Source organism: Erigeron canadensis, chromosome 1 (assembly GCF_010389155.1).
Source record: "Erigeron canadensis isolate Cc75 chromosome 1, C_canadensis_v1, whole genome shotgun sequence".
Taxonomy (NCBI): Eukaryota; Viridiplantae; Streptophyta; class Magnoliopsida; order Asterales; family Asteraceae; genus Erigeron; species Erigeron canadensis.
The window spans coordinates 2,494,210-2,510,518 of NC_057761.1; the positions used below are offsets into that span (position 1 = coordinate 2,494,210).

Consider the following 16,309-nt stretch of genomic DNA (forward strand, 5'->3'; position numbering starts at 1 on the left):
TCGAAGCTGGAGGATGATTTGGAAAAAGCTGAGGAAGAAAAGATCGAGTTGGTGAAAGGGATTCCTCTTATTGTTGATAAACTGCACCGAAGTGATGAGTTTTCAAGTGAGATGGGGGCGGTGCAAAGCCGTGCTATGGCGGTGGGAATTCATAAAGTGCTATGGCGGTGGGAATTCATAAAGGACTGGTACGTGTTGCTTCAAAAGTTCCGGGTTTAGAAATTTCAAAGTGCCTGGATATAATTCAGAAGCGATGACGAAATTGGAAGAGGCCGCAAACAAGTTTCAAAACAAGAAATATGCTTATATTGATAATATTGTTGCTGGCTCCTCTTTACCCACCGCAACCATTTTGGCTTTGAAACCGGAAAAGTCCAACAAACCTGCTTCAGTACCCGTTTCATCTAAGGCTCCATCCAACTCTACTGTTCGCATCAATTAAGTATTTAGCGTTATGTAGTTTCATTCTTTATGTACTCGGACAATTTATGCTTTTGCTTTGTAAGGCCTCTATTGGCTGACTTCGTATTACTACTACTTATTGTGACCTAAGTAAGGTTGCGACCCTTGGGGCCATAATTATGACAATGTCTTTTCCTTATATTATATGTACTTGGTGTTTGTCATTTTTTGTGTTTTAAACAAACTATAAACTTAGGTTGGAGCCGTATATGACTCGTTTTTGCATTTTGTATGCAAGTTCTACTTATGTTGAGCCTTGTAGTTTCCTGGGCCTTCCAACCGGGGGTTGGGCGTATTGCGCCATGTCATATGTGCACCTTTTTATACTTGCATTTATAGATATGCATATTCGAAACATAATTCTGCCCAGTTCTCGGGTTTATGTTTCTTTCGAACCATTTTGTATTTATGGCCTAGTCGACTCTTAGCCTGGGCGTGATAGAGGACTGCCATTAGATACTGAGGGAGTGTTCCCGTCTATATCCCACAGGACTATTGGGGTGGTCCTGGGACGCAAGGTTGCGAGCCTACGCGTCAGATTTAGCTTTATCTATATATATTACTTGCGCGCATCACAATTTGTATATTTTGTAAATTTTATGGAATTCCGCTAACCTAGGCTTGTTGGGCCGTAGGCTAGGGCATTTTCATTAAAATGAGCTTTTCAACTTGATTGAAAATACAAATCTAAAGGCGCAGCCTTTCTGAATGACATTTAAATGTAGCATCGTTTGAGTTGGGAAATATTCCATGTTTTTGGGAGATCTTCCCCTTGAAGTGTTGCTAGCCTATATGACCCGTTGCCGCAGGCTTCCGTTACCTGGTATGGGCCTTCCCATTGTGGGCCTAGCTTGCCTTGTTTCTCTGCTTTGCTGGCGTCGTTGTTTCGAAAAATGTATTCGCCTAGCAGGAATGCCTCTTTGCATACTCGCTTGTCATAATATTTCTTCATTTGCCTTTTATAAGTTGCTTCTTTGATGGAGGCTATTTCCCTCCTTTCTTCCAAAAGATTGAGATTTATCCTTAATTGTTCTTCATTTTCAACTTCTGTGATAGATCTTCGGATGGTGGGTACGCTTGCTTCTGCAGGGATCATGGCTTCTGAGCCATATACGAGGTTGAAAGGCGTCTTGCCGTTGCTCGTTTTTGGAGTGGTTCTATGGGCCCAAAGGACTTGGTGGAGTTCATCCAACCATCCGGTTTGACATCTTCCCAGCCTCATCTTGATACCTTTCACAATTTCTTTGTTCATCGCCTCCACCTGACCATTGGCCTGTGGATGGGCTACGGAAGTGAAGCATTGTTGGATTTCCAGATTCTTGCAGAATTGCGGGAAGACTCCTTGGCAAAACTGTTTACCATTATCGCTGACTATTATCTGGGGGATCCCGAATCTTGTTTCTATCTGTTCCCATGCAAATTTTTCCATGTTTTTTCCGGAAATGGAGGCCAAGGGCTTAGCCTCCACCCATTTTGTAAAATAGTCGACCGCGACTAATAAAAACTTCACATTCCCCGGTGCTTTGGGAAAGGGCCCCACAATATCGATGCCCCATTTGGAGAAAGGTCATGCTGATGTTACGGGAATTAGCTTGCTTTTTGGTACTCTTCAGACTGTGGCGTGGATCTGGCATGAGTCGCAATTCTGAATCTCCCTTAGCGTGTCATTGTGCATGGAGGGCCAATAATACCCCATTCTCGTGATTTTTGCTACCACAGTTCCGGGTCCTGCATGGGCACCGCAAGCTCCCTCGTGGACTTCTCTAATAACTTCTTGGGCCTGTCTCGGGCCCACACACCTCAGCCATGGCCCCAAGTATGACTTCCTGTATAACCCTTCTGCTCTGAGGGTGTACTGTGGAGCCTTGATCCTTATCTTTCGTGCTTCATCTCGATCTACTGGTAGCAATCCGCTTGTCAAGTACTCCACTATTGGTGTCATCCAAGTGTAACCTTCTTCTTCTATTGGAGCCACGGTAGCCTCTTCTTCTATGGAGCTTTTCTGCAGGATTTCTACTAAGACTTCTTTTGCGAGGTGAGCGAAAGTGGATGCGAGTTTGCTTAGTGCATAAGCTATTTTATTCTTGCTCCTGCTGATATTCTCTATCCGAAAACTTTCAAATTGCCTTCTAATTTCTCTGACCTTTTCCAAATATTTTTTCATGGTTGGTTCTTTTGCTTCATATGTTCCATCAACTTGGAAAGCTACTATCTAGGAATCCACACAGGCATGGATGTGTTTTACCTTCATTTCTTTGGCAATTCTTAAACCGGCCAGTAAGGCTTCATACTCTGCAACATTGTTAGAGGCCTTGAAATTGAAACGCAAGGCATAAGTAAATTCTTGGCCTTCTGGGTTTGTCAGAATGAGGCCCGCCCCTGATGCATCGGCACTTGAGGCTCTATCTATAAATAACTTCCAAGTTTCTGATAAGGTTTCTTGTTGCTCTTCTAATTTTTCTTCTATTGTAGCTTTTCTCTTGCCTTTCAGTTCTTCTTTGGGCACTTCGGCTAAAAAATTTGCCAATATCTGACCCTTTACAGAGTTCCTTGGTCGAAACTCAATTTCGTTTTCGCCTAGCTCCACTGCCCATTTGGCTAGCCTTCCTGAGACTTTTGGTCTTGTTAACACCTGCTTAATTGGCTTGTCTATTAATACTTGAATGGGATGTGCTTGGAAGTATCTCCGGAGCCTCCTTGCTGTATGCACTAGAGCGAGTGCCAATTTTTTTATTTCTGGGTATTTATTCTCCGGCATTTGTAAGATTCTGCTGACATAGTACACCGGTTGTTGCCCTTCTTTTCTGTTTGTTACTAAAACCGCGCTGACAGTCTCTGCTGACGTAGCCAAGTATATTTGGAGTGTCTCTCCGGGGAGTGGAGCCGTGACGGCGGGCAGATGGCATAAATATTCTTTAAGATCGAGAAAAGCTTTCTGCGCTTCGTTTGTCCACCTGAAGTTTTGTTTTTCTAGACATCCTTTTAGTGTTTTGAAAAAAGGGAGTGATCTATCAGCCGATTTTGAGAGAAAACGGTGGAGCGCTGCTAACTTTCCATTAAGGCTTTGCACTTCCTTCGGTGTGTCTTTGGAGGCTGCAAATTTTGAATGTCTTTAACCTTCTCAGGGTCTGCTTTGAAACCTTCTTTTGTGATCACATGGCCCAGGAATTGGCCCTCTTCCACCCCAAAAGAACATTTTATAGGGTTCAGCTTCATGTTGATTGACCTAAGAGTTTTGAAGGTTTCTTCAATGTCTAAGAACATGTCTTCTTCACTTCTGCTCTTTATGACCATGTCATCTACATAAGCTTCTAGGTTCCTTCCGATTTGCTTCCCGAATACTTTATCCACCAGCCTCTGGTAAGTTGCCCCGGCATTTTTCAGGCCAAAGGGCATTTTCTTGTAGCAATAAATACCTTCAGATGTGTAGAAGGTTGTTTTATCTTCGTCATCTGGATTCATCTGAATTTGGTGGTAGCCTTTGTAGGCGTCCAGGAAACATTTGAGCTTGAAACCAATGAGGGATTCAACTTTCCAATCTATCTCCGGCAATGGGTTGCAATCTTTAGGGCAGGCCTTGTTGATGTCAGTGAAGTCAACGTACATTCTCCAGCCGCCATCATGCTTTTTCACCATCACCGGGTTCGCTATCCAACTTTGATACTTGACTTCTCTTAAAATTCCGGCCTTCACTAGATCCTCCACTTGTTCCTTTGCAGCCTTGCTTCTATCTGGGGCTAAGCTGCAGCGCTTTTGTTTTATCGGCTCTATGTAAGGCTTTGTATTTAAATAATGTTGAGTAATAAAAGTTTCATTGCCCAACTTCAATATTCTAGGTACACCCGTCATATCCGCCGGTGTCCATGCAAATACGTCGTTGTTTTTCTCTAGAACTTCCCTCAGCCTTCTATTGTGCTCTGTTGGGAGCTGTTTTCCAATGAGCACATGCTGCTCTGGGTACTTATCATTAATGAAGAGTTTTTCTGTTTCAACTTCAATGGTTTCATTCTTGCATGATTCTCCTACTTCTGGAGCCATAATCTGGGCACACTGCCATTCTTTACGAGGTTCAGTTTTGACTGACCCCACCCCTCGGGGTGTTGGGAATTTGATGACTAAATGCACTGGAGATGGCACCATTCCCATTTTTCTCATGGCCGACCTTCCCAAGATTACATTGTATGGAGACTCCGCTCTAACGATGACAAAAGTTAGTGATTCTGTTCTGGATTTTGGGGCTTCTCCTACCGTTATGTTTAGCATTATTTCCCCTAGCGACCATGTCCTTTCACCTGAAAAGCCTACCAATGGACTTATGTTATCCTTCCTTGTTTTTTGTAATGCTGCCTTCAGCTTCAGGAAACAATGCTCGAACATAATCTCACACCCACTGCCTGTATCTAGGTGTATTCTTTTAAGTTTTAACTGGGTGGTTGCCTATGATGGCACTGATTACGATTGCAGCCTCCGAAGCCTCTTCATCTTCGACAGGTGGGAAGCTAATTGGGACATTTTTCCAGACTTCCCTTTTTGGCGGGAAACCTTCTGGCTGTGTTCTTTCTGTGATTACGGCTGCAAGTGGGTTTTCCAAAGGTTCCACCCTTGGTTTCGGGGCTTCAATTATTGGATTCTTGTCATTATTCTGCCTAGTGTTGGGCTCTTTGATTCCTTTGAGTAGGGATGACAACTTTCCTGACTTCATGGCTTCTTCTACCTTACTTTTGAAGACTTTGCATTCATTTGTATCGTGTCCATGACAGTTGTGAAATTCACAATACTTGGAGGGATCTTTGTTTCGTGACCCTCCCTTTGTTGGAGCCTTTTCTGTTGCCAAGATGTCTCTTGAGTTTCTTTCAGTATTACTGATGGTGCCCTGGTTTCCAGGAGTGTTTCCTTATGATCGATTGAATGGAGCTGTTCGAAATCTTTCTCGCCGGAACCCCCGGTCTCTTCGTCCTCTGTCTGGCTCTTTTCCATAACCTGGTCCATTAAGGCCCCCAGTCGTTTCCTTTCCAACAAGGAAGGTGTAAGTTTTATCCATGAGGACTGTGTACTCTTGAGCTAAGTCTGTGGAGAGAAATTCCACTAAAGGCTGGAAACGTAAACCATGGACAAAACCTGAGATTTTTTTATTTTCACTAAGTCCCTTCATTAGAGTTGTTTCATCGGTGTAACGAGTAATCAACTGCCGGATTGACTCGTTCTCTTTTCTTTTTATATTGTGGTCGAGAAAAGATAATGTTATAATAAAATAATATATATATATATATATATATGAGAGAAAAGACCTGTAAAAGATGGTCAAACAATGGGATAATGGATCTATTTATAAGGGAAGGAGACGGATAGGATATCCAAAGGAATAGATTGGAATACGTGTCATGAACCAAACGAATTTAATCTAAAGCCCATCAAACGAGGAGACACTGTTCAAGCCTGACAAGCCCACTATGCTTATCACTGTTATTGTAAATATCTTTTCTTTTTATATTGTGGGCTTCTAGATGGATTTTCTTGTACTTTCGTTGTTGGCTGAAATGAGATCGAAATTTGCGCTTTAGGTCTTCAAAGTTAACTATACTCCCAACTGGTTGAGCATCCAGCCAGGCTCAAGCTACGTCTTTCAATGTTAGGTCAAACATGTGACATGCCACCGGAACAGTCCACCTTTGCATGCGGATCATTCCGTTGAAATGCTTCAAGTGGTTATGCGGGTCATCTTTCCCGTCATACATCTTGATCCCTTTTGGTAACCCTCCTTCTGGAAGGGGATAGTCTTCTATCCATTGCACAAACGGTCCCGGCTCTATTTGTATTATCATGTCTTCCTCGGCTGGTATCCAGGTTGAAGGTTGTGTATAATCTGGGTGGTTTGTTCGAGGTTGCGGCCTATACGGGTCATTTTGGTGTATGCCGCCATTTGAAGCAAAATGTTGGTCATTCAGGTTCTGGGACCCTTTGGTGGCTTGTGGTGTGAAATATTGGTGGGAGTGGGATGGAGGATAATGGTTGTGCGTAGGTGGAGCATTACTGTATGCATGATGGCTTTGGTTGTATGTCTGTCCGTTGTTACGGACATATTCCTCCGCCATAGGTGGTAAGTTCGGCTCTTGTGGATGGTAGCTGGTGTTGGTGGGGTCGGAGCATCGTCTTGGTGCTTCGTCGAAATGTACTCTCGGTCTAAACCTGTTTCCGGAGGCCCTGTGGACTGGAGTTCCGGCTTCCACTTCTTCAACATTATCTGTTTCGTCAGAGTAGGTTAGACGTGTCCGGACGCTTTGCATGTCCACTTGTCGGAGGAATTCTCTTAAAAGTGGTGTGAGCTCCTCCAACTGTCTGGCGGTTGGTGGAGCATTTGGTGAAGTTCGTGAGGTTTCGAAGCCTGGGGTGACCTCGGCTCCTCTTCATTCATTTTAGACTAAATTCTTATGCGAATGGCGCCACTTGTTTAAGGGTAAAATTACACTTAAATTATTGTGGATTGATTTGGTGTAAGAAATAAGAATGAAATGTTTAGACTTGTTGGCGGTTCCCAATTGGTGTGAAGTATCACAGTTGCTTCACGCCACCAAGTGTATTTGAGAGGTGTTTGTGTGTGTTTTTCATTGGTCTCTCTTCAAGATTAGTTTGGGGTATTCATAGGAACTTAAGGAAGGATCCAGAAATTGATCCCCTTTATCATTACGTCTGTTAGTCAGAGGTTGTTATTGGGTGTGGCTTGTAGCGTAACAAACTTCGTCTTATTGTCGAGTGAAGACCAAATTTCTGTGTTTGGTCCTTCAAACATACGTCATCTATAATACAAAATACCTTAATATGTCCGCAGCCTTGATTGGTCTGTAGCCTTGTCAAAGTATTTTGGTATACTAGTGCTAATATGTTTGGAACCTAATTGAGAATGTAGGCTCCAGCTTGACGAGTGGATGTAGCCTTTAAGCTGCGGGCTTAAAGGAGGGTACATCATCATCAAATATCTTCTAGATTTCGTACAATATGAAAAATTCATACAATGTGAAACAACTTGTCCAATCCTTATAGATTTCATCATGTCCAATCCTTACCACATCGATTCATTCTTCTTTGAACCATTCAATTCCAACCACATTATCATCATCATCATCAATAATAACTAGCCTAGTACCCGCGCGTTCCAGCGGCTCCAATTTATAGCACGCAAGATGCCGTAACGATATTAATTTAGAAGATGTTTAAAATTAACCATGAAAATCACCAATCAAACATATATATATATATATATATATATAGATGATACTAAATATTAGTCATTGATAATTACAACAAACTTGAAAAATATGTGAGACGATCAAGACCCCAAACATAGAAATAGAGAATACTATAAAAAAAAGAGATACTTTCCGCTCCTTATGACAATGTGACATATTAATTGCAATAAGGATCATGGGAATCCATAGTCATACTGCGACGGTTGTGCACAGTACATATACTATATAAAGATTAAGATGGAAAAAAATATTTCATACTATTAAGATTTAAGACTAAAAAATGATTTGTCAAAATATAAAAGCTTCCGTGAGTTAAAATAAAGAACTCCATACATATGATTTCTAACTTGGCAAAAAGGTTTTATGCCTACTCGATCTAGGCACCAAGTGTCAACTATATGTAGTTAGTGCCAAAGTAATACGGAGTATGATTCTAAATCAATTAATACGCGTAAAATCAAAACCCATTTAACCTTGAACCCACAAACCATGGATGGAAGACGAAGTGGTCATTGTTGGTAGCCTCGATCCTGGGCGGTCTGTGCTTCTTGGTTGAGGGCTGAACTTCATCTCCCCATAGCCTCTGTTATAATGAAGATTTAACATTATTAGCAAAACATATTCATATCAATATAATCATGTAGTGCATAGGTTTGTTCATCTGTACTACAACTAAGCAACTTTTACTTCCATACTCAACTTAAATATTTATGCGACGGTAGTGAAACTGAATTTGAGCAAGTTTTCACCAATGTACAAGAGGGCTCATAATTCATCCAACTCACCATCCATTCTTTTCTTTTACGGGTGAAGAAAAGAGTCTAACTTAGAGCCTCTAGTCACAATTCTCATAAAGGAAAAACAAACTACATACACATGCCATAAAAAGGGGTTACATAATGGTCAATTTACGTTGAACCACTAAATTTAAGTGCATTTTGTTTCAATCTCAAGCGACAGAAACAGAGTTGTGTAGCTGGTGGTGTATCCAACCTTCATTAAATACACAATGATTACTCACACCATCTAGCAAAATTCGTAATTGATATGCACACATTAATAGTCAGTGACTCACCGGTTGTAGTCGTTTTTCTCATTTTCTCTAAGGAATGTTGGTTCTTTCTTTGCAGATGACATCCAATAATATGGATAGTTTCCTGCATTCAAACTATTATCAATATTGACATACACATAGTTATTAAGAATGGGCTTGTAAAAGACATAGATTTATATCTATGACGTGCAGGGTTAAAAGGTAATAGCATAAAAGATATAAAAGACAACAGAAATCCAACTCTCTAACTCCAAGAATGAGCTTTTAAGTTTACTTAAATCAACACTACATTTGAAATCAAACAATGGATTTAACATTTACATCACATTAGAAGCCATATATTCAATTGTTCAAAGAACTCAGTAAAAGTGATCACCAAATGATTTTGGACAACTGGCAATCTTTAAAAAAAAATGTGGTCAACTTATGGTTTGAATTGGAAGATACCAAAACCTTTTGTTTCACAACTACAATGACAATTACCCAAAAATAAGATATTATCAAAATATAAATTAGAAAATAAAAATAAGGATTTTGTTCTATCAGTTTTGTATCAAAGAACTTGTGCTTACCAATGATATCGTAAAAACTGCAGTTTCCATCTAATGTTCCCACAATGCATCCCTATCAATAAGAAAAATAAGAAACACTATTAGTTGTGATACCACTCGAGGGTATTTAACAAAACAAACATAAACCTTTCCCTTTGGATGATAGCATACCACGGTCACAATTTATCAATTATCAACATAAACAATTAGAAGGTTTTTATCCACAGGATTAAATTCTACAGATGTCAGTGCTTTAAAAAAAGGATGTTAAACGGTGGTAGTTGGTGGTGATTGGAGAGGGTTTGGGGAAGAAAGGGGGTTGGGGTTTTTGTTGCGTGTTAGGAAATATTTAAAGAAGTCCTTAATGTCTTAATGTAATCCTCCTTGAGGTATAGATGAAGATATTTAATTTGAGAACTAATTATTTATGAGATAAACATCTTAATCATCATCCATGAGATTGTCAAGGTGAGGGCAAGACATCTTAATTACCTTCCAGATGTAAATTCATTGTTTAGAAATAAACTAAATGGTAACGAATAAACCACTCACTCATTGACCTCTTGCTGATGCAGTACCATCAGTCAACAAGCCCAAACATAAGTAGGCATAAAAAGACTAAAACTTGGAAGATGATGCAATACCATCCGCCAATGCTTTATTTTCATAGCCAAAAGAGCAAATGCAGTTACATGACACCATAAATCACCAAATCAGTAGAAAATATAAGTCATAAGATAATGAACATGTAATATTGCTACCTCAAAGTTGGAGGACTTGGATTTGTATTAGTGGTTGCATCCACAATACACACCCTGTGGCAAAATTTGAAGTTTTTTGTTCTATCAGTTTTGTAGCAATAAGGCAATAACTGTGTAGTGCATCAAACTATGTACTATTATATGGCTTTAGATATTCTATAATAAACAAAGGATCAAATGAACTCCATACACCAAATACTAAGTAAGGTTTCACTTTTGCCGGTCTCCTAATGAACAGGTGATTTCAACCCCTTACACCTCGGCAAAACACATATTCATCATTTGTGAATTCTGATTTTTTACACAACAAAAAACTACAAACTCACTATACTAAAATAATGATGAACAAAGATACCATCTTACAATAAAATAAAAGTTCACAACCCAAATGGCATACTGAATTCAATCAGCAATAAAAAAATAAAAAAAAACTCTGTATAATTATGTTATGGAAAAAATTTAGAAAAAACAGATGAAATAAAAGCATAACCTGTTTATGATTGTGTCTGTCCTCGCCCCATCTTCTAGAACTGCCCCTGACTAAGAAATCAAAAAAAAAACAAATAAATTACGTAGCAATCATGAATATAAGAATAAGTTTCATCATGAAAAGAAATAATCAAGTAACAATTGTAAAAAAAAAAATAATAATAATTATCATAAAATAAGAAATCAAAACACGCCCATAAATTATTTATTTCTTTTTCCAGCGAGCTGTTGCCGGCGGCAGTTGGTCAACATATACGGTAGACAGATGTGGTGATGGATGGTAATGACAAGAAACCCATAAAAATTTAACCCTAAACATGTCATCAGATCAATCACATAAATAAAAAAAATTAAAATCAAAAAAGCTTTTGATATGTAGTATCACTTCATCACCACCTACGGATTAATCTGTGGATTTAAATCTCTTGGATTGAAATTTATTGGCTTTCTCCTTCCACCACCAATGGATTGAAATCTGTTGGACCACCACTGTGTATTGAAATCTAGTTGATGGAGATGGCATCATACCGCCGGAGATGTGACTATCTGATTCTGGGGTTGAAATCTGGTTCGGCGGTGGGAAATAGTTCTGATCACCAGATGGTGTGTGTTGTGTGCGATAGAGAGATTTGGGGGGTCTAAATTTTCATTTTGATATTTTAGTCAAACCGTATAAATGGGTATAGAGTAATGTATTATGATGGTTCTTAATGACGGAAAGCCAATTCCATGGGAGTATAGATAATATGGGTCAAGCATCCAGAGTGTAAGTAATTTTGTAACCTTTTATATTATGCATATACATCAAAAATTTTGAATATTATATGTAAATATTTCGCTAAGTTGGAAGTTTAATGTAAAAATGTATACGTGGCAACCATATGAGCTGCCTATGTAGAAATTTTTAATTGATCAAAGTAAAAATTTTACATTAAATGTTCAATTTAGTGAGATACTTATATATAATGTATTAAATTTTTGATACTTACAGACAATAGGAAAAGTTACAAAGTTCCTTACACTCCGAGATACTAAACCCTAATAATAATACTCGCAACTTTCTTGCGTATATTATTTTAGATTTGAAAACTTTATCGATCTAAAACATCGTTTTTAAGTCACGAGAACGGTATTCGCGCCTTACGGTGGTAATTGAGGTGGTGTTAGCGGCGGTGGTGGTGGCGGTGACGGGTGGTGGTGGCGGCGAGCAACGGTAGCGGCGGTGGCGGAGGCAGCGGAGATTGGTGGTGGTGGTGGCGACGCCGGTGAGTAGTGAAAGTTATTGATGTAATGTAGCTATGATGTATGGTATATGATGCAATAGAATGTGTATATTGTTCAAACTTAAAATCAATATTGAAATTTTAAGTTAAATGTTAAAAATCAAAAATGAATTTACTTTATAATATAGTATAAAAGTATAGTAATTTACTAGATTTTAGACCCGTGTCCAACACTAGACACAAGATTTACGATATTAACAATATTAGATCTTAATACATTTAAGTCATAAAAGCTTACAATTTTAAAAAAACACGGTTTTAAGTGTTATATTTTGCAAGTTCTAGTATAATAATCATAGGTTCTTCACTGTCATTATTAGCCTAGACATATTGATGGAATTTTTTGTCGTAGTCATTCCACAAGGCACATGCTATATATAATAATTTCTCCATTATAATATATTTTGAAACAGATGTACTCATAATGTGATATTATTAGGAAAAATAATTAAGAATTAAATTATAAACATATTTGTGATCCCGAACTTGACATTCAAGTATATGTAATTAATCATGATGCGCGTTCATAACACACATATGTTTATTTTCAATCACTTGTTCTATGATAATATGATAACAATTAGGATTGTTTTTATATTATTTGATAACAATTAAGACTCTTCTAATATTTGTTAATAAGTCATTATGTTTTCAAATAATTTTTTGTAGAAAATATTTCATATGTTAAATTTTTTTTATTTAATTAAATGATTTTAAATTTTAAAAAATTCTCTCAAGTTGATGGCTAAAAATAAATATAAAATAAGTATTCAGGGCTAAAAAGTGTAAATTATTGATGGAAACAAAAAAGTGTAAATTAATGAGACTTTTTCTACAAATTAATATAAATATTAATATAATAATATATTTGGATAATGATTATTAGGATTTTTAATTTGTAGTTTATCTAAATGATGACATCATCAAAAGTCAATTTGATGAAATCGAACGATGTGATTGGTTAATTAGTCATTAGTTCAATTGCCTTATAGTATATATATATATATATACTAGTGTTCAGACCCGTCCATTGGACGGGTAGTTACAAAATATATTAACCAAAACTAAAAAATTAAAACTCAAGTTTATTAAATAGATACTGAACAAAATTAAAATACCTTAGAATAAAACATAAAACGATTCAAATGCGTAATAAACTAATCCTTTCGGGAAGGCATATCATACATATCGGAATCATACTCATTACCAGAATAATCGATATCAAACATAGGATTGTCGTTTGATTGATCTGAATAGTTCCATTCACGTTCATCAATGGATTCATTGCTATCAAGCATTTCATTATCAACATCAGTTTCTTCAGAATCTTCATCATCTAGATTAAAATCTGAATCCGTTTCAGCTTCACTTGTTGACAAAATGCCGTCGTCATTGTTGTCCTCATCATTGTCCGTTTTTAAAAGCAAAATTGCATAGTGTACCAATGATCTGATTGTTTGATAGGGTGTGCTCAATGATTTTCTCAAAATTTTGAAATCAATATGGTTCTAGTCCATAAAATTTCTATACGACTATCTCTAAATATATATAAAAGAGAAACCTTAATTCCAAAATAGAGAAGTTTGGACCCTTGAATAAAGTTTAATTTTTAATTATAGCCATTAGATCAAAACGATGATGTCATATACCTTTTTTAACTATTCTACATTTAATTTAATAAATTAAATAATTATTATTTCCTTATATAAATTTGTAGACATTATTTAATAATGTTATTTAATGATATAATTATGGAAACTAATATTTTTTTTAATTTTATATCATTTTTCATCTTTAAAATCAACTTTTGACTTCTTTTTTTTAAAATAAAATTTTCATTTTAATCGGTACGATACATAGATTGACATAACTTTTCAATAATTAGTCAACGATTTTTGAGTTAATGAAGATCTAGAAAAAAAAAATAATACCAAATCGATAATAAGCTATCAAAATTATGTAACAAAAAAATGGTTGTATGAAAATCGTAAAAATATTATGCGTAACTTTAAGTTACATTAGCACAACATGTGATGTATAGATTGATAATTAAATTAGTTAGTAAACTTTGTAAATAACTAATTTATTGAAGCAAAACATTAAAGCTCAAGTACAATGACAATACAGACATATTTGGATGCATGAAAGACATCCAATCAAACAGAAACATTACTTAGCGAGAACTCTAATACATGATGTCTCAATTTCCAACCGGCTGGTCACCATTAACCGAAATCTCAACGACCATCAATCTAACTTCACGCTCTTTTAGTGGCTCAATTTTTACCCAATTTAACATGTCATTAATTATATATATTCCTCGCGTATTACGCGGGGTTATAATCTAGTTGATCCTCAAAACTAATGTAAAATTTCAAAAAATTAAATAGCTTATGAAAAGGTGTTAAATATAGGTTATTCCACCGACTATTTATAGAACAAAATCCAAAACATAAACAAAGTCATTATATGTATCAAATTTCATAAAATTTGCAAAAGGTACAATTATACTAGATATATTAAGCATTCATATACTAATCTATCAAAAATCCAAATTCAAACAACATATATGAATTTAAACATATGAAGAAAAAAGAAAACATACAAAAATTAACTCAATATAAATATTCATTTCAGTTTACTCTTTTTTTTTCCAATTTTAGTTAACTAAAAAATTTGCAGTTTGTTATATCTAAACTTAATACAAACACAAACAACAATTTTAGACCAAAAGATTTAGAGTTAAGCTCAACAAAAAGAGAAACAAAAAGTGTACAAATACATAATTTGAAAAATACATACCAATTTATCAACAAAGACCATCTCGAACGTTTTAACTTTCTTCAGGTTGTTCCACTATGAAACAGTCCATACATGCACAATATGGAGTCGTAGATGATGGTTAACATGTGTTGGCTTAAGATCTTCAAGATGAAATAATGTTGTCTTATTTTTAGTTGTTGAAGAAGTCATAGCCATAATAAACATATAATGGACAACAAAATAAATTATAAGTGATAGAATAATACCAGTCTCATTAATAATACCAATAACATAATAAATATGAACAAAAAATATATATAAGTATGGAACCTTTTGTAGTCATCATAGCTCTTTTTTGTTGTAGGTTTTTTTTTAGTTTAAAATATATGAAGGTTTTTTTTAAGTATACATATGTAGATAATAATCTTTGAAAGACTTTTAAAATATTAAAAGCAAAATTTTACACAACTTTTTGTGATACTTCTTGTTGCCACTTTTGCATGATAACATCTTCTTGCTCTATCACTTCTTTCATTAACAAAGGTGGCACATTACCTTACCATTAGAAACAACTTGCTATACAAAAAGAAACTGCAAAATAAAACATGTTACAGTAAAAGGCCAAAGTTATTCAATTTATTCAAAAGTTTATAGGAGCATGACCAAATTACCAAAATAATGTAGTGTGTATCCATTCATTGTGATATTTATCAATAATTAAAAAGGAAGTTGGCAGTCCTTTATGCACAAAATAGTAACCACTCTTATGATCAGGAAAGGAAAGGACATGATGCATACTTGTTGCTGCTGGTAGAAGTAACTTTAAAGTGTCAATGGTTTTAATCACCGGTGCAATTATATCTTTAAAGAGTTTGTACGTCACCTTATAAGCTATGAACGTATTATCAAACAAACCTTCGAGAGATTTTGCGACGATCTTGTTTCTCAATATGGGAAACATTTGAACTATCTACCTGGAAAACCATGTTTTGATATAATATATGTACCCTTTCAACAATGACAATTGACGATTCTTGAAAGATAGAAACGTCTTTGTCAAGTCATTCACCTCAATGCACATATTAGACATTTTTGGGCTGTTAGACTTTCGAAACACCATTATCTTGTTTATTCAAGTAGGGATGGACATTAATAAGATATAAATTTCTATACAATTGAGCGAAACAGAATACACAAGGGTAATTTGCCACTTACCTGCCATAGCATAAAATCTCGTAGATAGTTAATGTAGTAAATATATTGATAATCTAAAATATTATAGCAATCAAATTTGTTGAATGAAGCTCTTTATGAGGTTGTAAACCTACCTCAAACTCCTATAATGCTGGCTTCCATTATTTCCGCCTCCTATTTGTACAATTAATCTCTATAGCAATATAATCATGATGAATGAAAGAGTACAAACATTAGTCCGATTCACGTAGTTAGTTTGCGTATCATGATATATAATCAAGTTACATACTTTTCTTTAATAAGATCAACATACATAAATTATTGTTATAAAATTCAAAATATTATATAACAAAAACAGAAATTAAAAAAGAGAAGAAAAAGTAGCAGCTACTATATATGAATTGAGGAGAAGAATATGAATCAAACTTTTGGCAAGGATTCATAATCACTTAAAGAATAGTCGTAAGGTCTTTTTTTTTTTTTTAAGAATATGTGAGGGTTTGAGAGA

General features: G+C 36.0%; 1 long non-coding RNA gene across 5 annotated transcripts; it reads right to left on the bottom strand.

Moving 5' to 3' along the window:
- Window positions 1-7,990: 7,990 nt before the first annotated feature.
- LOC122599834 lies at window positions 7,991-11,247 on the bottom strand. 5 transcript variants are annotated; one of them, XR_006323957.1, is made up of 7 exons: window positions 10,962-11,247; window positions 10,563-10,612; window positions 10,073-10,126; window positions 9,864-9,967; window positions 9,333-9,384; window positions 8,782-8,863; window positions 7,991-8,289 (listed from the first exon to the last, which is right to left on the bottom strand). It is a non-coding gene; the product is annotated as an uncharacterized LOC122599834 (long non-coding RNA). The 5 variants fall into 5 exon arrangements; XR_006323952.1 differs by lacking the exon at window positions 9,864-9,967 and having other exon boundaries at window positions 10,958-11,237; XR_006323949.1 differs by lacking the exon at window positions 9,864-9,967 and having other exon boundaries at window positions 10,962-11,236.
- Window positions 11,248-16,309: the final 5,062 nt, after the last annotated feature.